Here is a 26746-nt window from a genome sequence, read left to right on the forward strand (position 1 = left end):
TAGGGAAGGTTGTGCCAAAACCTGGTACGAAGTTGTATAGATCTGGACTCAAAGACTTACATATTTTAGTAGCCAACATGAGATTGAGTGGATATACTTTGAGTGATGCGCAATTACAAAAGATAGACGAAGCATCGTCATTCGCGGACCTCCCTTCAAGCATTGGACGCTTATGGAAGTAAAGCCACATTCTTATGGAAGTAAAGGTGCTCAATACTAGCAGTGTATATTAGTTGTACTATGAAAAAAATACTAAAATGTATATTGGTTATAAAAACACAGTTAAAACTCAAATAAATTTACATCTGAGCATTAATTTATAGTGATCACTTAATGTATGTGTGTGATAAATTTCAGTGTATATCTGCTGCACTGCTTTAATTAGTTTAAGTCTATAATTACATGTACTGGTTTAAATTCAGTTAGTATTTGTTCTACTCAAAAAGAATAGAGTATATATTGATTGTACTACAAAAAAGTTTAAATTCAGTATATATTGGTTGTACTGCGAAAAAAATAAAAATGTATATTGGTTGTACTACAAAAAAAAAGTGTACAATGGAAACTTCAAAATTAGCAATAGATGCAATGAAAAGAAATAAATAAAAAATTACATAAGCTTGAGCAAAAACCAAGGCGTGTTGGTTTATTACATACTAATTTCAAGTACTTCACATACAACCAAAAAATCAGTACATCTGATACATACTGAGAAAGTGAGTGCATAATGGATGCACTGAAAGAAAAATAATGACTGAAAACACTTTCATTCACTTTTAACTCCAGGTATGCAAGGCTTTCCTCCATAATTTTCACAAGTTACCCTTCTATAGTTGAAATTGCTCTTCCCAAATCCCGGTTTAACTTGTTTAGCAGCATCGATTGCCTTTCATGGACAACAACCAACACCAGAGCATTATTTCATGTAAAATTCAGCTACTAAAGCAAATATAACAGTGCATATATGATATACCCTCAGAAACTAAAAATCTACACTAATTGAAACCGGGAAAAAAAAAAAAAACTCAGAATGTTCAGTACATAACTTACATACTGATTAAAAAACCATGCTTATACTTACATATATGAGTCTATGTGCGTTAAACTCTTGAACCTGTAAATGTGAATTTGCAGAACATAAATGGTATATTCAAAAAGTTCCTAGTGTTTAGATTAGAACTAGACATCTTGAACCTGTAAATGTGACCAAAACCTAACAATATTGACACAGCCATGATGAACAGCAGATAAAAATGAGTATCAATATGCAGACATGGAGACCAATGAGACATACTTTGGTGGTATTAGAGACCACTACATGTCAGATGCAACTTGGGTTTCTCTATCTCAGCAAGTCATGCTGCAACCAAGATAAAACCTACAATAGTACTCAATCAACTTTCTACTCTCTAACCCGCACATATAAGAACTAAACCACTTATCATTGGTTCAAATAATCAAGCTAAAAAGATGAAATTATATGCATGCATTAATAAGACTTGTAGTATGCAGATCCTCATGAGCTTTAGTTTTACCATGCACATGTATAAACATGTATTCATCCAAACAAAAAATGTGTTATCATAAGAAATCAAACATCATGAGATTATCCTTATTTGAAGAGGACCAAGAAGCAACATCTTCTTCAGGAACTAGTGTAACGTCTTCTCCAGAAACTAAGCATATGCTAGAGGATAATAAACCTGCAAAATATAACAGTACATATATGATATACTCTCAGAAACTAAAAAACAACACTAATAGAAATCGGAAAAAGACTCAGAATTTTCGGTACATAACTTCCATACTGATTAAAAACCCATGTTTATGCTTACATATATGAGTCTACGTATGTTAGACACTATGAATTTGCAGTACATAAATGTTATACTAAAAAAAAAAACTAGTTAATCTGTAGAACATAAATGGTATACTTAAAAAATTCCTAGTGTTTGGATTAGAACTAAATATCTTGAACCTGTAAATGTGACCAAAACATAACAATATTAACACGACCATGATGAACAACAGATATAAATGAGTATTAGTTAATTCCATCATCATAATACATAAAAAAATGAAAATACAGTACACTAATTACGCACTCCATCAAACACACTATAAATGCATGAGAATGCAGTAAAAAATGAGAAATACAATACATATTTCAGTATTTCGCATATGTATTATAATCATGTATCAAAATAGCAGTGGTCCTTTCTAGTGGAAAACTCATCCACAACCTAACCATTCTTCTCCTGCTCCATAATTGGTTCTTTGTCAAATAAGAACTGCCCTTTAGATAAGAAAATCTATATGTTTCTACGTGACGGTTGGGTTTTCAGTAGAGAATAGATGATATGTTCCGTCTAAATTTGGTTTAGCAAAAACATAGGTACTGTCCATTTGAAAAAATGGTAACAACAAATATGCTCAACAATTCGGTGGAAGGGCATTTAAAATTAATTTCCAATCCCCAACATTTCTAAAGTTTCAATATCAATAGTGGTTTTATTATTTAAGAACCAATGACATTGCTAGTTTCTTATCACTAGAAAACTATATCAACTAACAAAGTTTAACGTATACAATCTTTCATAATCATGCTCAATACATCAAATATGCACTCAATTTATATGGTGACCACTTGCTCAATAAACTTAAACTATAATGAATAATTGTATAAAATTTAAGGATTCTTTGTTCAGTTAGCAAGTCACAAGAGAGATTCTAACCTCTTCAGAGATTATTTTGGACTTCAAGCTTGCCTTTCCTCTAGAGTGATGCTTTTATGTACTGCTTTTATGCACTTTCCTTCACCCACTTGTCAATACATAGTTTATGCACTGCGATTTTATCTGGAGTGCTGCTTTTAATTTATGATTGTTCAGCAGTGCAGCGTATATGTACTGTGATTTTTCTGCAGTGCATCGTATATACAATATGATTTATATGCAACAAAACATAGGACCTGCCGGAACATTAGCTGATTTTGATTCCAGGACAAAATCGCTTAAAAACCACATTTCAGTGATTCTATATCAACTATATAATACGCTTACCCACTGCATAAGATGATCAAAGAAATTATAGACATCATTTACAAAAAACAACGAACAAACAAATAATAATCGAGAGAGTATTATTTCAGTAACGTTATGTACCTATGGATCAAACAACAAGTGGTAAAACTAAGAAATAAAACAGAATCAAAAGCAGTTTGTATCAGTATGACGCATATGTACTGCTAATTCATGAACTAAAAAACAACCATATGTAATGAATCTATCAAAAAAACGGAATCGAGAGAGTCTTATTTCAGTATCGAAGATATGTACTTATGGATCGAACAACAACAAGTGATAAGATAAAACTAAAAATAAAACAGAATCAAAAGCAATTTGTATCAGTATGCAACATATGTACTGCTGGATAATACCCCTGAAACAACAAACAAGCACGAATTTGATAAAATAAAGAAGCGAAAACAACAAGATAATCAAAGCGATAACCAAAAAATTGAGTAACTACGATCAAGATTCATAAAAAACAAACCAAAACAAAAATAAACCTAAAACTAAGATTTATGTGTACTACCATCAATAAATAAAAACTAAGATCTATAATGATTTCCAACAACAGAATGAGATGAATTGAATAATCAACCTAAGAATAAAATATACACCACATACCTTGACTGATTCTTTGTTGATTATCTTGATCTGTAGGTAGCAACAACTTCATGTACGTATCTCAATTGAATTTCTCCATTACAGTGAAAATCAAGATCTAAATAGCTTAAAATAAAATAAAACAAGGGAAAAAAACCCCATAGGCGCTTAGCAAAGCAAGGGAAAAAAATAAACGTTCACAACAGAGCGATGATTACCTCCTGAGAAGTAGTCGGATTAAAAATCCAAGGCTGATATTCATCAGAAAGAGGCAAAGTCACACTAGGGACGAAGGGATACATGGTAGTACAACCAAAGACCCAGGAACCAGTCATAAGAAAGGAGCATGCGCCCAACACCCATTGCTACCAAAACGGACACAGCCAGGCAATTCAAAAGAAGAAGGAAGATCCTCAACAACAACCTCTTCAACCTCGGGATCCGCAACATCCTCAGGATCCACATCAGTCTCAGCACCAGCATGTACCTCAGTATCCTCAGGAGGTGAAGAAGGCGTAGCGTCTGGATGATCCATCCGCGGATGTGTCTCAGTAGACGACTTATTCTTCGGATCCTTACGCGCAGGCTCTTTCGGAAGTCTCATGATCCCTAACATCAGCAGAAAGAACAATCCATCAACAATGGCGGACTAGAAATCACAGTCGAATCAAAAACATATTGGGGGCAAAAGTAAATATACTTTGGGCATGGGTTTTCTTAAACCAACCAAATGAAACAACATACTTCTTATATGGAGCAAATCGGAGGATCATTAAACGAAATGATCAAAATAACGGACAATGAAGAGCCACAACATACACATGATGAAATCATGAAATGGAGAGTAATCCATACTTCCAAATAACATAAGGAAGCATAAAAAAACATAAATTGATACATGCAGGGATAAGAACAACATAAAACATCCAAAACAAGAAAACATGGAGAATACTAAAAGCGGCATAAATCTATTATCTACACGCATAACCAAAGAATTTGGAGAGAGATAATGTGGCGAGATCTGACTGGTGAAGGCTAGCGGTGGATGAAGGTACAATCTGCACTAAGTCTGGGAAGGTCCGAAGGAACGTGGGTCAGCTGAGGTGGCAGATTCCGACTGGAGAGATCACACGGTGAACGAAGGTACCATTTTTTACGGAAGGCAGGGAGCGATGGATCCAAAGACAGCAAATATATACCTGGAGCAGAAGGGGCTATAAATACCAAGCTTCACCAAAAAAACGAAGGTTATTCAATATCTAAGAGAAGAAGATCCAGTCTTAAGTTTATACCTCTTTAATGTTTAGAACTTAAGTATTTACTCAAACTTAAGTTCTCTCTATTACTTTGGGAAGCATTTAATATCTTTGTAACCACTATAACGTAATACAATCAAACCATTCATTACCCCGTGGACGTAGACAAAAGTCGAACCACGTAATCTCTTGTGTCTCATGATAACTTAGTTGTATTTAAATTGTGTTACTATTCTTCGTTATTATTGCGACCTTGGATATCTTTCTTTACTTAGCAACATCAGTTCAATAGAGGGATCAATACTACTTAGTATCTGATCCTCCGAGATGTACACATTACGTAGACTATGGGAAAATTAGTAGTCACATTTTCGGTTTTTGGATATGACTCCTACAATTCTTTCTAATATTCCATTGTATTTGACATGTGCAAAGAAAATTTTGTGCGTTGGGAAAAACTATCCTTACGGAATTCATTATTGCTTGCTCATTGTTTATCACTACAACCCCGGGAGTTTCGTCTTCGTGGTAGAGAAGCTTCAATGTTTCGAATGCCCAAATATAGTTATCATCCTTCTCCTTATCCATAAAACACCATGCCACCGTGAATGATTGCTTGTACGAGGTTTGTCCTACGATGTTCAACAAAGGCATGTTGTACCTATTCGTCTTATAAGTGCAATCCATAAACAACACTTGGTAGAAGCACCTTGCCAATTGAATCATATCCGGATGCGCAAGAAAAATACTATCCACCTTCCCCACTTTTGACTCATGGTGTCTCACCGTGTAGTTGTATTTGTGGGTCAACCATTGTGAATCTTCCATTACCTTTCTTCCATCCCATTCAATTCTTTTGATAGTTTCTTTGTCCATATAAATTATAGACAATGAAGAAAGGTTATGCAGGTCATCCCTCCTAAACTTACTAAGGATCTTGCTTGGTTTAATTCCCCAACTTATTTTTACTTGTTCGAACTCGTGTGGTTTAAACTTGGCAACTTGGGGGTACCCAACAAGATTTTCCAGATCTTTATGGTTATGCCAACCAACATCAACTATATTTATTCTCCACATGTTATCGATGTCTTTGTTCCTCCAAAAATAATATTGAATGGGTATCCACACTTATTTAACTTCGTCTTGTACACCCTAGTCGTCTTCTTATCATACACATAACCTTTCTCTTGTGACTTTCGCCCGACGACCCACTAAACTCGCATACCGTTTCAAACCGCAAACCTTTTTGTTGGGTGTTTTTCACTGGAACGCGCATCTTCTCTTTTTCTTTCTCAATAACCCACTTGATCGCGTCGTCTTTTCCTTCCATTCCAAATCATTATCATAATGTGCGGAAGTATCAGGATCCCTAACATTGTGAGCTTGAGGCTGATCCATCATCGGTACCAATACAATCTACAAAATATCACAAGTTAGTTGATATGTACTACAATAGTCGGCAGGGTCGATATGTAAACCAACAATGACCAAAGAATAGCCGGCTTGGTTACAGCGCCGACCAAACTATAGTCGACAGGGTCGATACGTAAAAAAACAACGACCAAAGAACAACAGACTTGGTCAAAGAATAACATAGTGCTGACTAAACTACAGTCGGAAGGGTCTATGTATCCAAAACAATGTCGACTTAAGCATGTTTCAAACCACGTCTCATGTGATGCAAAAGTCTTATAGTCGGCATGGTTCATATTTTTGACCTTGCCGACTAAACAATTCTCATGAAAAGTCGTGGCATTATGTGATGAAGACCATGCCGACTCTTTAAGTCGGCAAGGTCTGACCATTGTCGACCTTGGCGATATTGGGCAACAAAAGTGAAAGAAAAAAAATCCATATTTTTGCATGGAAAATCACAATATTCACCATGTAAGCTTTGTACCTGATTACTTTCAGCTCCCTTTTCTTTTTCTGGGTCAATAGATTCTTCATTTGGCTCAACACGTTGTTCACTTCCATATCCATCTTGAGTTTGAGGAAAATAAAAGTGAGGATCATGCATATAATACATTTGATCATGATTTGGTATATCATCACACAAGTACTCATCTGTAAGAGGAAAATTAGAAGACTCCCCCACTTCTGGATTATAATCACTCATATCACAATTATCACAAATTTCACAGAAACCCTAACTCCCCCCCCCCCCCCCCCCAAAAAAAAAAAAAAAGCTTTCTCTACTACTTCATTCTACTTATCTTTCTCTCTCTCAGTTATTTCTAAAACCCATCTTATAAATCAACTAACTAATCCAACTAATTTAACTAATCTAATCATTTCAATTAAATTAGTGTTAATCATTATAGGGCAATTTAGCCATTTTGAAAATATATGGTTAAGGGGTGGTCTCTTTTACTTCAAAATGAGCCACGTTTTGTCTTATTAGGTATACCCCAATTAATCTGGGTATACCCCAATCAAGCCAGGATTTAAAAATCATGATTATCAATCTATGACATTATGTTGGATTTTCTTTTTGCATGCTTTCTGTTTTTGGTTTTGGTTTTACAATCCTGCTTTTGGCTGTGGGTTTCTCTAGGATTTTGTGTATATGTCTTCTTTTGTTTGTGTGTAATTGTAAAAAATTCAGAGTAATCATCGGAAACATAATTTTGAAAGGTTGCAAGATTAGCTAGAGTTTCTTATTTTTTTTAGCACAAACCAGAGTAATCATCAGAGTACGAATTCATAATTTAGCACAATTTGCATTAATCTGTTAGAATGGCTAGAGTTTCTTATTTTTGATTTGGGACATCTGTTCTCTTTCTTGATTTGTTCAGTTATGTATTGTAATTCTTAGTTACTCATCTGCATGCGACGTCTGCACTTTTTCTTGGGATTTCGCACCTACCCCCTTTATCTCGATCTCTATGAACTGGAAATTTTTTCCATGAGAAGAGATCTAAGAATTATCATAGCTAGAAGTATAAAATTATTAGTTTGTTTCAATACAGCTCAAAATTAACTTATGTTATTATATGTTTTTTTGGGTGTTTAGGTACCTTTTACTAGACCTCAGTGCTTATTATTGGTGTCTTCTGGTTCTATATCACATTTTTTCTTAGACCATTTGTTTGAGGTAATAACATTTTCTAATTAACATGATATACAATATCTTGCCCCTGATGAGATATTACTTCTACATCCCTATGAAACAAGTGATGAAGGTTCCCAGCGGAAAGAAAATATGAAATGAAAAACAATCATAATATTTTATAAAAGAAATAAAGGTAATATTCAGAAGAAAAGGAATCTTGTTAAATATTAGGTTATGATTTCATCCTAAGTAAAGGTTCAAGTGGGAAACTTTAGCCTAACTAGCAATGAAATAAGGTATCATCACGATTTTAGATAAGGAATCACTTCTCAAGGAATACTCACACTTTATTTAACTGAACCCATCTGATACAAATTCACAACTTATAAATTACAGATTGGATTAAACCACCATTTAGTCATACCAAAAATCCTTCCCAATTACCGAGATCCGACTTACATGTCGATTAAATTTTCTCGAGATAGGAAAATTGAAATCAAAATAATAAAAAAATATATAATATTGAAAATGCTCAAAGATAATATGTTAATAAATCTAATCCAGTGACTTGTAAAAGTTTAACGACCTTTTTAATTGATACTTATTGGATTAAGGCTACTTATTTTTCTCGTCAAACATATTACGTTAAACTAATATAGTGACTTTACTTCTATCAAGTAACAACACAAAAAAGGTTTGATCCAAAGAAGAAGTTACAAAGAACGGAAAGTTAGAAAGAGAAAAATAGAGAATAAAATATATCATGTGATTACTTAAATTAAATTTATTATCACTTATATCTTGTTTATCTCGATTCATGTAATAAAACTCTCGCCGAGTAATAATTCTCTCTTTAACAGAGTTGTTCGAAATTGATGTGATCACAACATCTAATGAACTGAATACAAGATGCAATAACTGTCTACCCCTTAGTTCTTGAATGACATGAAGAAACATTAGTGAATTCTCTCCAAATATATGTTTACTTTATTCTCATACAACAAAGGATAAATCTTCCGGTCGATGTTACATAATCGGTATATATATGTTTCAAAAATATAATAGAAATGATTTTGATACATGGTGTATCCTTTATAGTTAAGAATGTTATTATTAAAATAGTTCCCAATAAGTATTGTAGGAACACAATAAGAATTATAATGAAATTGTTAATCGGTATACAACCAAGCAGTAATAGGTTGGGGATCATGGTTCCCACTATATACTTCATAGTTCTTCCTTTTTGCGAGATCGGGAAGATGAACCAAAACACTAAGATATATATTTAAATTGTATAGCATCATTGATGAGTGCTAAAAAGTGCATATTTCTATATATTTTTCTTGGCATTTAACTCATCTTTTGTGCATTAATTCTACATTTTATCCCATATTCTGTGTTCTCGTTGTTTTCAAGAATAAATACTTTTCTTAATTAATTTTGCATTTTTAGGTACTAAATAAAGTCTGGTTATCTCACGGAGCGAAAAGAGCAAAGAAACGGCAAAGACTCTCGCTAGGAGGAAGGGAAGAATGATGTTTGCAAGAGCCGGATCAACGAGAAGTGGGCTTGAAGAGGAAGAATTGTTCTTAAAGAAGTGGGCTTGGCATACCCAAGGCCCAAAACCCTCACCCAAACCCATTTTCTATAACCAAAACCGCCTCCATTTTCAGCCGTCAGATCGAAGCATTTCAGCATCCTACGGTCGCTCCATCATCGCACATCAAACTCCGAAGCCTCCGCTTTACATCGCAACGCCCATCTCCATCTTGGGTCGTCCGTTTTGCTACATCCCTTCATCCGACGGTCGCTCCACGCTTACCTCCGTATCGCCGTTGGATCCACCTACCATCTTCCCATCCATCGCTCCTTGTCGCAGATCATCAAACCCCGCTGCACCTGACCAACACCTAAACATCAAATATCTTCACCTTCAGCCAAACACTTCCTTTACCCAAAACTATCGTTCTCCCCGACCATTGCAGAGCTCTGCAACTCCATCTCTTCACCCATCACCCTCTGCCCCACCATCTCCATACCCTGTCCATCACCAAAAACCCCATAAACCCATTCCCTAGTTGCCTCTCTTTCTCGTTCTTAGCACCCACACACCCTAGGTGCTACAATCAAGACATAGATGAAACTAGGGTTTCATCACAGTTGAAGAGGAGACCCAAATCGAGGAGTTGATCGAGCAGACAATAGCAGAAGAGAGATGGGTTCGACAGAGGAGACAAATTCAGGGCATGGGTAAGTTGAGTAACCCAAAAAAATTGTCTACTGCTACTTTTTGTGTAACCCTAATTTTTCTTTTGGGTATAAATTGAAGAACTGTAACAACATTGAGTCATCTCTGGGCTAGCCAGTGAACAATATTTGCAATCTATTTTCATTTTCCAAATTCCATTTTAGCTACAGTTGATTGTGTGCAACCTGTGTTCATGTTGTATTTTAATTTAGCTTATTTGATGAATGCTGTTGTTATACACATGTTTAGCATGAGCTAAACTGCATTAGGCTGAGGCTCAGTTGAAGCCTTATGCACTGTCAAATGACAAGTTGCTAGGATAGTTAACTCCATGACCTGTTTTGCTTGAGCAATGGGAAGAGATTGATGCTAATAGTGCCTGTGATTGATTGTTCTGTCAAAAGACAGTCAATGCTAGGGGCAAACTAGTGAGCAAATTAGTTTTCCTCCCATTCTAGATGTATGCATAGGATATTCAACTCAACCTAGAAATATGTTGTTTGATTAGGACACAAGGTGGATCCTAAGCCTTGGCTTAACCACAAATCCTTTACAGTCACTTAAATTCAGTTCTGTTTTGCTTCCTGTTCAGTTTATCTCCTTGCCTGTTTTGCCTGTTTTTCTTGCATTATGAAGCTGTTGTGCACTGAAATCAGTGCACAAACTCCCCCTGCCCTTGGCTTACAGCCTTGGTTCCCTGCTATTGTTATTTTATATCCTCTGCCATTTAATCTTTGATGTGCTGCCATTGTGTGTTAACTGCTTTGCTTTGTTAACTGTTTTAGTTCTTTGCATCTGCCTTCATCCATCACTGCTCACTGCCATAGTGCCTTGTCTCCATTGCTAGCTTAGGAAAACTTCTTGTATGCTCCCACTCCCTGTGGACTAACCCCTACTCATCCCTATACTATAAAGCTTGGCCTTGTATACTTGCAAGTTTTGTGTGCAACCCCATTAGCACACCAAGTTTTTGGCGCCGCTGCCGGGGAGCTGGCTGCCATATTTTTGAAGTTTTCATTGCTGTTCTGTGGCCTTGTTGTGCTTGAAATTGTTGTGGCCTTGCTGTGCTTGAAGTTGTCTGAGATCATTGCAATCTTGTTCACTTGCAGGTGCTGTTGGAGCTGGTGCTAGGAGAAGCTGCCTGACCCTGGTGCAGCTTCTGTTGCTGGAGCTGTGCTGTATTTTTGTTGTTGTTGTTGCTGTACTGAGTTGCTGCTGCTGCTGCTGTTGCTGGAGCTGGTGAACCAAGCCTGCTGCTGCCAAGCCAAAGCAACTGGGCTGCCAACTGAAGCTGCTGGGCTCTGCCTTCTACTGGTGGGCTTGTACTTCTCTGAACTGGGCTTCACCAACTCCAACTGAGGTGGGCTTCGTTGCTGTTGCTGCTGCTGGGCTCTGTTCCACCTGTTGTTGCTGGGCTTGAGCGTGAGCTGCTTAGGACGATCCTAAAGCCCAACTGGGCTGTGCAACTAAAAGGGGACCAAAAGCCTATTTTTGGGCTTCCCTCCAAAAATCAAGTAAGCCTAACCCATGAGTTAACCCACTTGGGCCTCATCTAAATTCAAATTCGGGCTTGTAATAATTAATTTAATTATTTATTTGGGATTGTAATAATTTTTATTTTCCTTTATTTTCTTTTTCTTTTTTTTATTTGGGACTGTAATTATTTTTTGTCTTTATTTTTCTTTTATTTTTCTTTTTCTTTTTCTTTTATGGGCTTGTCTTAATTATTATTATTGTTTTTATTTTCTTTTATGGGTTGTGCTAATTTATGCTAGGTTTAGTTCAAAATTTTTTCCAAAGCCCAATTTTAAACCAAAAACAAAATCCCTTATTAAAACCAAAACCCACTCAAAACCAAATCATCAAAACTCATTTTAAACCAAAATATTGGGCCTTTTTGTGGTCCAAAAAAATTGTTTCCGATTGCTCTGACTAAAATGTTAGTTAAGGTACCTACTAGGACATGATTGTGACCTACAGAGACCAAACAAACAGACTTGTTAGAATTAACCCAGACGAACCTATCGAAATTCTAAGTTCTGAGGGAGACAGTCCAGATCAACCAGAAACAATGGGAGAACCCCGTACCCTCAAGGATTATATGTACCCAACTAGAGCCAGTCAACCTTCTTGTATTGTGCTACCCGAGGCTAATGGCCATTATGAGCTGAAATCAAGCACAATACAGATGCTTCCTATTTTTAGAGGTATTGAGAATGAAAACCCGTACCACCACGTGAGAGAATTCGAGGAAATTTGTGGAACTCTGCGTTTCACTCAAATGTCCGACGAAACCCTAAAGTTAAGGCTTTTTCCTTTCTCCTTGAAAGATAAGGCAAAGGCCTGGCTTTATGCTTTACAGCCTCAATCCATCATGACATGGGATGACCTCATAAAGGAGTTTTTCAAAAAGTTTTTCCCAAATCACAAGACTGCGACAATTCGTCAAAGTCTGAATAGCTTTGTGCAATTAGAGGGTGAGACCTTAGCTAGATACCTGGAGAGATTCAATGAATTATTGCTCCAATGTCCCCATCATGGTTTTGAAAAATGGAGACTTGTGGGAATCCATCCGTGAACCCAGAAAGACTACATCAGAAGCTAAGGCTTCTAGGATTGAAGCAGATTTCGAGGGAAGAGCAAACATGGCATCAATAGTTAGGAGATTAGAAGAGTTAGAACTACATAAAAATTCAAAACCTTCCACCACTACTCTCCGAGAACATGTCGCTTCGTCTGTATGTGCCGATTGTAACGATCCCAACCATCAATTCCAAAATTGCCCTGATTTGCTTGCAGTCCAGGAATCTAGGCTTGAACAGGCACATGCCATGTTTCAAAAACAAGAGCATAACCCTTATTCACAGACCTACAATCCAGGATGGAGAAACCACCCAAACTTTTCATGGTCCAAAGGACCCACTCAGGGAGGACCATCTCAACCCAATCAGAGCTATCAAAACAATCAGGGATCTCAGAACAATCAAGGTTATCAATATCCTAGGAACCCTCAACAACAATCAAACTCTCAACAACAATCATATCCTCAACACAATACCGACAAGAGATTATCCACCCTAGAGGAGATGATCCAGAGTCTGGTGCAAGGTCAGAAAAATCTTGATCAAAAGATGAGTCAAATGTGTGATTCAATGAGCGAGAGAGAAAAGGGTACACTTCCTAGCCAACCTCAACAAAATCCAAAGAGGATATTTCAAGCAGGCACATCATCTTGCAATGAAACCTCACCCGATCAAGTCCATTCCATCACCACTCTTCGAAGTGGTAAGATTGTTGAGAACAATGTAGGCATACCAGAATCAAATGAATATGAGCCAAACATATCATTGCCTACACCACCCCAGAAAACCAATGAGCCTGAGCAAGTTGGAAAATCTGACAATTCTACTGCTGTGAATGTCCCTTTGCCAACTCATTCTCCTGTTGCCCCATTTCCTCAAAGATTGATCTATCAACAGAAAAGTACCCATTATAATGAGATGTTAGATCTGTTCAAAAGATTCAATATCAACATTCCTTTTCTTGAGGCAATTAGGCAAATCCCGGCATATGCTAAATTCCTCAAAGACTTGTGTACTCAAAAGCGCAAGCTTAATGTGCACAAACGTGCTTTCTTAGCTGAACAGGTGAGTTCCATCATTTTGAAAAAAACTCCACCCAAGTTTAGGGACCCAGGATGTCCAACAATTTCTTGCACTATAGGAGAACACACGGTCGATAAAGCATTATTAGACCTAGGTGCAAGTGTTAACCTTCTGCCATATTCTGTTTATGAGCAGTTAGGTCTTGGGGAGTTGAAGCCAACATCTATCACTCTACAACTGGCAGACCGATCTGTCAAGATTCCTCGTGGAGTGGTCGAAGACGTTTTGATCAAGGTTGACAAATTCTATTTTCCCGTAGACTTCATTGTCTTAGACACTCAACCTGTACAAAACCCAGACTGTCACATTCCTGTCATCTTAGGACGTCCTTTTTGGCTACGTCCAACGCGATCATTAATTGTCGTAATGGAGTGTTGAAACTGTCTTTTGGTAACATGACGGTAGAATTGAATGTGTTCAATATTAGTCAACAACCTGTGAATCTTGATGATGATGATGTGCATGAAGTTAATATGATTGAAGGATTGATGCAAGATTCGTTGACTAACATTCTATCCGTCGACCCCTTTCAAGCATGTATGGAGAACTTTAACCCAGATTCCTATGATGATGTATACTGTAGTGACGTCCTATATCTGCTCGAATCTGTACCTCAAATGGACATCACTGAAAGGAAATATGAAGTGGAACCACCCTTACTCTCTGATTCCAAGCTCATTCCATCCATTGTTGAGCCACCCAAGCTTGAATTGAAAACATTGCCTAGTACGTTGAAGTACGCATTCCTAGGTTCTTTTGATACTTTACCCGTCATTATTTCATCATGTTTAGACACGGAACAGGAAAGTAAGCTTTTAGAAGTACTTAAGGAACACAAAGAGGCCTTAGGATGGACCATCTCAGATCTCAAAGGAATTAGTCCCACCATTTGCATGCACCACATTAATCTCGAAGAGAATGCCAAACCATCTAGGGAAATGCAAAGGAGACTTAATCCTAACATGAGAGATGTAGTCAAAGGAGAAATCCTGAAACTACTTGATGCGGGTATCATATACCCAATACCATATAGTAAATGGGTTAGTCCCATTCAAGTTGTGCCTAAGAAGTCAGGCATTACTGTAGTTCAGAACGACAAGAATGAGTTAGTCCCTTCACGTACAACCACAGGATGGCGAGTATGTATCGACTACAGAAAGTTGAACACAGTAACTAGGAAGGATCACTTCCCGCTCCCTTTCATAGACCAAATGCTAGAACGTGTGTCTGGACACAGTCACTACTGTTTTCTAGATGGCTTTTCCGGTTATAACCAAATTCACATTGCACCAGAAGATCAGGAAAAAACTACGTTCACGTGTCCCTTTGGGACATTTGCTTATAGACGCATGCCCTTTGGGTTGTGTAATGCACCTGCTACTTTTCAGCGATGCATGATGAGCATTTTTTCTGACATGATAGATAGTTTTCTCGAGATCTTCATGGATGATTTCTCTGTGTTCGGTTCTTCGCTTGATAAATGTTTAAGACATCTTACCCTTGTGCTGTCCAGATGTAAGAAAAGGAACCTTGTTCTAAATTGGGAAAAGTGCCATTTTATGGTGAATTCAGGAATAGTTCTAGGACACATCATCTCGGAAAAAGGCATTGAAGTAGATAAAGCTAAAGTAGACCTCATCCGACATTTACCAAAACCCCGCTCTGTGAGGGAAATTCGATCATTTTTAGGTCATACTGGTTTTTACCGGCGATTCATCAAAGACTTTAGCAAAATCTCAAGACCTCTGTGTAGTCTACTCGCCAAAGATGTTACCTTCAATTTCGATGATGCTTGTGTGAAAGCTTGGGAGGAATTAAAAACTCTTCTCACCGCCGCTCCTATAGTACGACCACCCAACTGGGAACTACCGTTTGAACTCATGTGTGATGCCTCTGATTATGCTGTTGGTGCTGTTTTAGGACAGCGTGTTGATAGACTACCATACGTGATATACTACGCTAGCAAAACCCTTAATGATACTCAACTCAATTACACAACTACCGAGAAGGAATTGCTTGCTGTCGTTTTCGCATTAGACAAGTTTAGATCTTATCTCATAGGATCTAAGATCATCATATACACTGACCATGCGGCTTTGAAGTATCTTCTTTCCAAGAAGGATGCTAAAGCTCGCCTTATTCGATGGATACTCTTATTACAGGAATTCGATCTCGAAATCCGTGATAAGAAAGGTTGTGAGAATGTGGTTGCTGATCATTTGTCTAGATTAACCATTGAGTCTATTGATGAGTCCATGCTAATCAGAGAATCATTTCCTGATGACAATTGATGTCTGTGTCAACCTTCCTTGGTTTGCCGACATCGTTAACTACCTTGCTGCAGGTAGGATGCCCTCATTGGTCGAGACAAGACCGCTATAAGTTCTTGGCTGAAGTTAAACATTTCCTTTGGGATGACCCATATTTGTTTAAGTACTGCCCGGACCAAATCATTAGGAGATGTGTCCCCAACACTGAACAGAAAGATGTGATATCTTTCTGTCATGACCAAGCATGTGGAGGCCATTTCAGTGCCAAGAAAACCGCTGCAAAGATCTTGCAGTGTGGATTCTATTGGCCATCATTGTTCAAGGATTGCCATGATTATTGTGTTGCTTGTGAACGCTGTCAAAAGCTAGGAAGCATTTCGAGGAGAAACATGATGCCATTGAACCCCATTTTGATTGTGGAGATTTTTGATGTTTGGGGGATCGACTTCATGGGTCCATTCCCTATTTCTGACGGTAGATTGTACATCCTAGTCGCAGTTGATTACGTTTCTAAGTGGGTAGAAGCCATAGCAACCAGAACAAATGACCACAAGGTGGTACTTTCATTTCTAAAGGAAAACATATTTGCACGTTTTGGTACCCCTAGAGCTATCATCAGTGACGGCGGTTCACATTTTCGTAACAAGTACTTTGAGTCTTTAGTACGCAAGTATGGCATAACTCACAAGGTTGCTACTCCGTACCACCCTCAGACGAGTGGACAAGTAGAGTTTCTAATAGGGAATTAAGCACATTCTGGAGAAGACGGTCAACCCGTCCAGGAAAGATTGGTCATTAAGATTGAATGATGCTTTGTGGGCCTATAGAACAGCTTATAAGACACCAATTGGCATGTCCCCCTATCGTCTAGTGTATGGAAAGCCGTGCCATCTACCTGTGGAATTAGAACATCGTGCCTACTGGGCAATCAAAGAGCTGAACTTCTCTCTGGACGAAGCTGGAATTCAAAGGAAACTTCAACTCAACGAGTTGGAAGAATTGAGAAATGAGGCTTATGATAGTGCCAAGTTATATAAGCAGAAGATGAAGATGTTTCATGATAAGCGTATTCTGCGCAAATCCTTCACTCCTGGTCAGAAAGTTTGCTGTATGACTCCCGTTACATCTTTTTCCGGGAAAACTGCGTTCCAGATGGAAGGGTCCGTTCCTAGTACGCACAGTTTACCCTCATGGAGCTGTGGAGCTAGGATGTTCCAACAAGAACATTTTCAAAGTCAATGGGCAGAGATTGAAGCCATTCCTTGAACCATTCCCACCCGACATTGAAACAACCAACCTGGAGGACCCGGTCTATGTGGACTAAACTGGTCCACTCTTTCCCTAAATAACCAAAAAGTTTTCCAAATGTTTCCCTAAAACCAAAATTTTTCTTTTTCCCATCAAAACCAAATGTTTTTCTCCCATAAAAACCAAAGTTTTCCAAATGTTTCCCTAAAAACCAAAATTTTTTTTTTCCCATCAAAACCAAATGTCTCCCGACAAAACCAAATTTTTCCCAAAAAGTCCAATCCCATTAAAAACCAAATTTTCTTGTAGATAATGTGTTAGTTAAATTTCCTTTTGTATATATTTTGTGCTCATCCATTGTGACTCCGAATATGTTGGAGTTTTGCCTTGATAACGGAGTTTTAATCGAGCTTTCGCCGTACAATCGGGTATTCTCTCTCCTTTTACTCTACTCAGCATGTTCCTCTTCATATTGTTTATAATTTTTCATATTTTGAAACATTGAGGACAATGTTTAGTTTAGGTTTGGGGGTAAGAGTAGATACGATAATATGCCATAATTGAAAACAAAACTCCATCTTTTTGAAAAAATTGAAAAATCAAAAAAAAAATAAAAAAATTAAAAAAAAAAAACATAAAAATGGAGCTCATTTACCTTGAAATGTTGACTCTTGTGCAAATATGTAATTATTAGGAGTCTTAGTCTAGATATTTAGGCACCCTGATTCTAGCACAATTCACATAGTGATAAGAAATTTGCACGCGCACGATCTACCAATACATGTATAGCCTCGATCTTCAAGGTGTTTGATAGGAAGTCACGATTGCCAATCACTTTAGAATACTGAACGAAACTTGACTAGCTTGTTCTTTGGTTGGTTGGGATAGAAGGTGGAGGTTACATTAAGAAAGACAACCATCGAATTTAACTGGGTGCATCAAAAAGGGCTACCTCTTGCAAAGTGTCATGTAATTTTTTGTTTCTTTTTGTTATGTATCAAAAGAGCTACCATATGTAAAAATCAATTTCAATTTTGTCCAAAAAAAAAAAAAAAAAAAAAAACGATGTATATATTCAGAAAAAAAATCAGAAAAAAAAAAAAAAAATCAAGTATTTATCAATTCCATCTCTCTTGTTCCAAAAATAAAAGAGAGTAGTCAATGTAAAGAGTCATTTTGTTGTTTCATTGTAATAAGCAAGGAGGGTGTATGCCATTGATGTACAACGCGAGTAATTGTGAAATACCTCCAACTCATTCACAATTCTCGTAAAGTCCGGACAGCTAGCTAGATTTCGACCTTGGTTCTTAGCCTGAGAAACTATCTCTTGGTGATTAGTAGTCATAACATCCGATCTTTCTTTACACATGTGTAGATACACTTTACACTCTTATCACATGTCTTTTTTGTTATCAGTGCTAGGATTGTGCCTTCGATAGCTAGATTGACATCTCCATTTTGCTGTGAGCTTAACTGACTTGCACATGTCACATTTGATGGAATCTGAGCTTATATTTTGACCTAGAACTTTGTAGGTACGTTCTAAGCAAACCTTCACGAGACTTCAACTCGTGAACTAGGGACACTTAGTGGTTTAAAAGGCTTAGTACATACGCTAAATGCATTCGAGAGACCAGCGACAGTGGTATAGGTAGGATTTCCTTAGTTTTGTTTTACTTGAGGACAAGTAAAATTCAGGTTTGGGGGTATTTGATGAGTGCTAAAAAGTGCATATTTCTATATATTTTTCTTGGCATTTAACTCATCTTTTGTGCATTAATTCTACATTTTATCCCATATTCTGTGTTCTCGTTGTTTTCAAGAATAAATACTTTTCTTAATTAATTTTGCATTTTTAGGTACTAAATAAAGTCTGGTTATCTCACGGAGCGAAAAGAGCAAAGAAACGGCAAAGACTCTCGCTAGGAGGAAGGGAAGAATGATGTTTGCAAGAGCCGGATCAACGAGAAGTGGGCTTGAAGAGGAAGAATTGTTCTTAAAGAAGTGGGCTTGGCATACCCAAGGCCCAAAACCCTCACCCAAACCCATTTTCTATAACCAAAACCGCCTCCATTTTCAGCAGTCAGATAAAAGCATTTCAGCATCCTACGGTCGCTCCATCATCGCACATCAAACTCCGAAGCCTCCGCTTTACATCGCAACGCCCATCTCCATCTTGGGTCGTCCGTTTTGCTACATCCCTTCATCCGACGGTCGCTCCACGCTTACCTCCGTATCGCCGTTGGATCCACCTACCATCTTCCCATCCATCGCTCCTTGTCGCAGATCATCAAACCCCGCTGCACCTGACCAACACCTAAACATCAAATATCTTCACCTTCAGCCAAACACTTCCTTTCCCCAAAACTATCGTTCTCCCCGACCATTGCAGAGCTCTGCAACTCCATCTCTTCACCCATCACCCTCTGCCCCACCATCTCCATACCCTGTCCATCACCAAAAACCCCATAAACCCATTCCCTAGTTGCCTCTCTTTCTCGTTATTAGCACCCACACACCCTAGGTGCTACAATCAAGACAGAGATGAAACTAGGGTTTCATCACAGTTGAAGAGGAGACCCAAATCGAGGAGTTGATCGAGCAGACAATAGCAGAAGAGAGATGGGTTCGACAGAGGAGACAAATTCAGGGCATGGGTAAGTTGAGTAACCCAAAAAAATTGTCTACTGCTACTTTTTGTGTAACCCTAATTTTTCTTTTGGGTATAAATTGAAGAACTGTAACAACATTGAGTCATCTCTGGGCTAGCCAGTGAACAATATTTGCAATCTATTTTCATTTTCCAAATTCCATTTTAGCTACAGTTGATTGTGTGCAACCTGTGTTCATGTTGTATTTTAATTTAGCTTATTTGATGAATGCTGTTGTTATACACATGTTTAGCATGAGCTAAACTGCATTAGGCTGAGGCTCAGTTGAAGCCTTATGCACTGTCAAATGACAAGTTGCTAGGATAGTTAACTCCATGGCCTGTTTTGCTTGAGCAATGGGAAGAGATTGATGCTCATAGTGCCTGTGATTGATTGTTCTGTCAAAAGACAGTCAATGCTAGGGGCAAACTAGTGAGCAAATTAGTTTTCCTCCCATTCTAGATGTATGCATAGGATATTCAACTCAACCTAGAAATATGTTGTTTGATTAGGACACAAGGTGGATCCTAAGCCTTGGCTTAACCACAAATCCTTTACAGTCACTTAAATTCAGTTCTGTTTTGCTTCCTGTTCAGTTTATCTCCTTGCCTTTTTTGCCTGTTTTTCTTGCATTTTGAAGCTGTTGTGCACTGAAATCAGTGCACAAACTCCCCCTGCCCTTGGCTTACAGCCTTGGTTCCCTGCTATTGTTATTTTATATCCTCTGCCATTTAATCTTTGATGTGCTGCCATTGTGTGTTAACTGCTTTGCTTTGTTAACTGTTTTAGTTCTTTGCATCTGCCTTCATCCATCACTGCTCACTTCCATAGTGCCTTGTCTCCATTGCTAGCTTAGGAAAACTTCTTGTATGCTCCCACTCCCTGTGGACTAACCCCTACTCATCCCTATACTATAAAGCTTGGCCTTGTATACTTGCAAGTTTTGTGTGCAACCCCATTAGCACACCAAGTTTTTGGCGCCGCTGCCGGGGAGCTGGCTGCCATATTTTTGAAGTTTTCATTGCTGTTCTGTGGCCTTGTTGTGCTTGAAATTGTTGTGGCCTTGCTGTGCTTGAAGTTGTCTGAGATCATTGCAATCTTGTTCACTTGCAGGTGCTGTTGGAGCTGGTGCTAGGAGAAGCTGCCTGACCCTGGTGCAGCTTCTGTTGCTGGAGCTGTGCTGTATTTTTGTTGTTGTTGTTGCTGTACTGAGTTGCTGCTGCTGCTGCTGTTGCTGGAGCTGGTGAACCAAGCCTGCTGCTGCCAAGCCAAAGCAACTGGGCTTCACCAACTCCAACTGAGGTGGGCTTCGTTGCTGTTGCTGCTGCTGGGCTCTGTTCCACCTGTTGTTGCTGGGCTTGAGCGTGAGCTGCTTAGGACGATCCTAAAGCCCAACTGGGCTGTGCAACTAAAAGGGGACCAAAAGCCTATTTTTGGGCTTCCCTCCAAAAATCAAGTAAGCCTAACCCATGAGTTAACCCACTTGGGCCTCATCTAAATTCAAATTCGGGCTTGTAATAATTAATTTAATTATTTATTTGGGATTGTAATAATTTTTATTTTCCTTTATTTTCTTTTTCTTTTTTTTATTTGGGACTGTAATTATTTTTTGTCTTTATTTTTCTTTTTCTTTTTCTTTTATGGGCTTGTCTTAATTATTATTATTGTTTTTATTTTCTTTTATGGGTTGTGCTAATTTATGCTAGGTTTAGTTCAAAATTTTTTCCAAAGCCCAATTTTAAACCAAAAACAAAATCCCTTATTAAAACCAAAACCCACTCAAAACCAAATCATCAAAACTCATTTTAAACCAAAATATTGGGCCTTTTTGTGGTCCAAAAAAATTGTTTCCGATTGCTCTGACTAAAATGTTAGTTAAGGTACCTACTAGGACATGATTGTGACCTACAGAGACCAAACAAACAGACTTGTTAGAATTAACCCAGACGAACCTATCGAAATTCTAAGTTCTGAGGGAGACAGTCCAGATCAACCAGAAACAATGGGAGAACCCCGTACCCTCAAGGATTATATGTACCCAACTAGAGCCAGTCAACCTTCTTGTATTGTGCTACCCGAGGCTAATGGCCATTATGAGCTGAAATCAAGCACAATACAGATGCTTCCTATTTTTAGAGGTGTTGAGAATGAAAACCCGTACCACCACGTGAGAGAATTCGAGGAAATTTGTGGAACTCTGCGTTTCACTCAAATGTCCGACGAAACCCTAAAGTTAAGGCTTTTTCCTTTCTCCCTGAAAGATAAGGCAAAGGCCTGGCTTTGCTTTACAGCCTCAATCCATCATGACATGGGATGACCTCATAAAGGAGTTTTTCAAAAAGTTTTTCCCAATCACAAGACTGCGACAATTCGTCAAAGTCTGAATAGCTTTGTGCAATTAGAGGGTGAGACCTTAGCTAGATACCTGGAGAGATTCAATGAATTATTGCTCCAATGTCCCCATCATGGTTTTGAAAAATGGAGACTTGTGCAAATTTTGTATGAAGGTCTAGATGTGTCCACCCGAACAACGGTTGAGTCGATGTGTAATGGTCTATTCGTAGACAAAACTGCTGATGCGTCTTGGGACTTCTTGATTGAAGTAGCTGAAAAGACGCAACAGTGGGAATCCATCCGTGAACCCAGAAAGACTACATCCGAAGCTAAGGCTTTAGGATTGAAGCAGATTTCGAGGGAAGAGAAACATGGCATCAATAGTTAGGAGATTAGAAGAGTTAGAACTACATAAAAATTCAAAACCTTCCACCACTACTCTCCGAGAACATGTCGCTTCGTCTGTATGTGCCGCTTGTAACGATCCCAACCATCAATTCCAAAATTGCCCGATTTGCTTGCAGTCCAGGAATCTAGGCTTGAACAGGCACATGCCATGTTTCAAAAACAAGAGCATAACCCTATTCACAGACCTACAATCCAGGATGGAGAAACCACCCTAACTTTTCATGGTCCAAAGGACCCACTCAGGGAGGACCATCTCAACCCAATCAGAGCTATCAAAACAATCAGGGATCTCAGAACAATCAAGGTTATCAATATCCTAGGAACCCTCAACAACAATCAAACTCTCAACAACAATCATATCCTCAACACAATACCGACAAGAGATTATCCACCCTAGAGGAGATGTCCAGAGTCTGGTGCAAGTCAGAAAAATCTTGATCAAAAGATGGGTCAAATGTGTGATTCAATGCGAGAGAGAAAAGGGTACACTTCCTAGCCAACCCCAACAAAATCCAAAGAGGATATTTCAAACAGGCACAACATCCTGCACTGAAACCTCACCCGATCAAGTCCATGCCATTACCACCCTCGAAGTGGTAAAGTCATCGAGAACAACGTAGGCGAACCTAATGAATCTGATACAAACATTCTTGCTCACACCCCAGAAAACCAAAGAATCTGAGCAAGTTGGAAAATCTGACAATTCTACTGCTGTGAATGTCCCTTTGCCAACTCATTCTCCTGTTGCCCCATTTCCTCAAAGATTGATCTATCAACAGAAAAGTACCCATTATAATGAGATGTTAGATCTGTTCAAGAGAGTCAACATCAACATTCCTTTTCTTGAAGCAATCAGCAAATCCCGCATGCCAAATTCCTCAAAGACTTGTGTACTCAAAAGCGCAAGCTCAATGTGCACAAACGTGCTTTCTTAGCTGAACAGGTGAGTTCCATCATTCTGAACAAAACTCCACCCAAGTTTAGGGATCCAGGATGTCCAACAATTTCTTGCACTATAGGAGAACACACGGTCAATAAAGCGTTATTAGACCTAGGTGCAAGTGTTAACCTTCTGTTTATGAGCAGTTAGGTCTTGGGGAGTTGAAGCCAACATCTATCACTCTACAACTGGCAGACCGATCTGTCAAGATTCCTCGTGGAGTGGTCGAAGACGTTTTGATCAAGGTTGACAAATTCTATTTTCCCGTAGACTTCATTGTCTTAGACACTCAACCTGTACAAAACCCAGACTGTCACATTCCTGTCATCTTAGGACGTCCTTTCTTGGCTACGTCCAACGCGATCATTAATTGTCGTAATGGAGTGTTGAAACTGTCTTTTGGCAACATGACGGTAGAATTGAATGTGTTCGATATTAGTCAACAACCTGTGAATCTTGATGATGATGATGTGCATGAAGTTAATATGATTGAAGGATTAATACAAGATTCGTTGACTAACATTCTATCCGTCGACCCCTTTCAAGCATGTATGGAGAACTTTAACTCAGATTCCTATGATGATGCATACTGTAGTGACGTCCTATCTCTGCTCGAATCTGTACCTCAAATGGACGTCACTGAGAAGATATGAAGTGGAACCACCCTTACTCTCTGATTCCAAGCTTCCATCCATTGTTGAGCCACCCAAGCTTGAATTGAAAACATTGCCTAGTACGTTGAAGTACGCATTCCTAGGTTCTTCTGATACTTTACCTGTCATTATTTCATCATGTTTAGACACGGAACAGGAAAGTAAGCTTTTAGAAGTACTTAAGGAACACAAAGAGGCCTTAGGATGGACCATCTCAGATCTCAAAGGAATTAGTCCCACCATTTGCATGCACCACATTAATCTCGAAGAGAATGCCAAACCATCTAGGGAAATGCAAAGGAGACTTAATCCTAACATGAGAGATGTAGTCAAAGGAGAAATCCTGAAACTACTTGATGCGGGTATCATATACCCAATACCAGATAGTAAATGGGTTAGTCCCATTCAAGTTGTGCCTAAGAAGTCAGGCATTACTGTAGTTCAGAACGACAAGAATGAGTTAGTCCCTTCACGTACAACCACAGGATGGCGAGTATGTATCGACTACAGAAAGTTGAACACAGTAACAGGAAGGATCACTTCCCGCTCCCTTTCATAGACCAAATGCTAGAACGTGTGTCTGGACACAGTCACTACTGTTTTCTAGATGGCTTTTCCGGTTATAACCAAATTCACATTGCACCAGAAGATCAGGAAAAAACTACGTTCACGTGTCCCTTTGGGACATTTGCTTATAGACGCATGCCCTTTGGGTTGTGTAATGCACCTGCTACTTTTCAGCGATGCATGATGAGCATTTTTTCTGACATGATAGATAGTTTTCTCGAGATCTTCATGGATGATTTCTCCGTGTTCGGTTCTTCGTTTGATAAATGTTTAAGACATCTTACCCTTGTGCTGTCCAGATGTAAGAAAAGGAACCTTGTTCTAAATTGGGAAAAGTGCCATTTTATGGTGAATTCAGGAATAGTTCTAGGACACATCATCTCGGAAAAAGGCATTGAAGTAGATAAAGCTAAAGTAGACCTCATCCGACATTTACCAAAACCCCGCTCTGTGAGGGAAATTCGATCATTTTAGGTCATGCTGGTTTTTACCGGCGATTCATCAAAGACTTTAGCAAAATCTCAAGACCTCTGTGTAGTCTACTCGCCAAAGATGTTACCTTCAATTTCGATGATGCTTGTGTGAAAGCTGGGAGGAATTAAAAACTCTTCTCACCGCCGCTCCTATAGTCCGACCACCCAACTGGGAACTACCGTTGAACTCATGTGTGATGCCTCTGATTATGCTGTTGGTGCTGTTTTAGGACAGCGTGTTGATAGACTACCATACGTGATATACTACGCTAGCAAAACCCTTAATGATACTCAACTCAATTACACAACTACCGAGAAGGAATTGCTTGCTGTCGTTTTCGCATTAGACAAGTTTAGATCTTATCTCATAGGATCTAAGATCATCATATACACTGACCATGCGGCTTTGAAGTATCTTCTTTCCAAGAAGGATGCTAAAGCTCGCCTTATTCGATGGATACTCTTATTACAGGAATTCGATCTCGAAATCCGTGATAAGAAAGGTTGTGAGAATGTGGTTGCTGATCATTTGTCTAGATTAACCATTGAGTCTATTGATGAGTCCATGCTAATTAGAGAATCATTCCTGATGAACAATGATGTCTGTGTCTAACCTTCCTTGGTTTGCCGACATCGTTAACTACCTTGCTGCAGGTAGGATGCCCTCACGTTGGTCGAGACAAGACCGCTATAAGTTCTTGGCTGAAGTTAAACATTTCCTTTGGGATGACCCATATTTGTTTAAGTACTGCCCGGACCAAATCATTAGGAGATGTGTCCCCAACACTGAACAGAAAGATGTGATATCTTTCTGTCATGACCAAGCATGTGGAGGCCATTTCAGTGCCAAGAAAACCGCTGCAAAGATCTTGCAGTGTGGATTCTATTGGCCATCATTGTTCAAGGATTGCCATGATTATTGTGTTGCTTGTGAACGCTGTCAAAAGCTAGGAAGCATTTCGAGGAGAAACATGATGCCATTGAACCCCATTTTGAGTGTGGAGATTTTTGATGTTTGGGGGATCGACTTCATGGGTCCATTCCCTATTTCTGACGGTAGATTGTACATCCTAGTCGCAGTTGATTACGTTTCTAAGTGGGTAGAAGCCATAGCAACCAGAACAAATGACCACAAGGTGGTACTTTCATTTCTAAAGGAAAACATATTTGCACGTTTTGGTACCCCTAGAGCTATCATCAGTGACGGCGGTTCACATTTTCGTAACAAGTACTTTGAGTCTTTAGTACGCAAGTATGGCATAACTCACAAGGTTGCTACTCCGTACCACCCTCAGACTAGTGGACAA

At 38.7% G+C, this 26746-nt stretch overlaps 1 pseudogene; it reads left to right on the forward strand.

Moving 5' to 3' along the window:
* The first annotated feature begins 14230 nt into the window (after positions 1-14230).
* Positions 14231-26746, forward strand: part of LOC113290687 — a 28872-nt pseudogene continuing 16356 nt past the window's right edge.

Source organism: Papaver somniferum, chromosome 1, assembly GCF_003573695.1.
Source record: "Papaver somniferum cultivar HN1 chromosome 1, ASM357369v1, whole genome shotgun sequence".
Taxonomy (NCBI): Eukaryota; Viridiplantae; Streptophyta; class Magnoliopsida; order Ranunculales; family Papaveraceae; genus Papaver; species Papaver somniferum.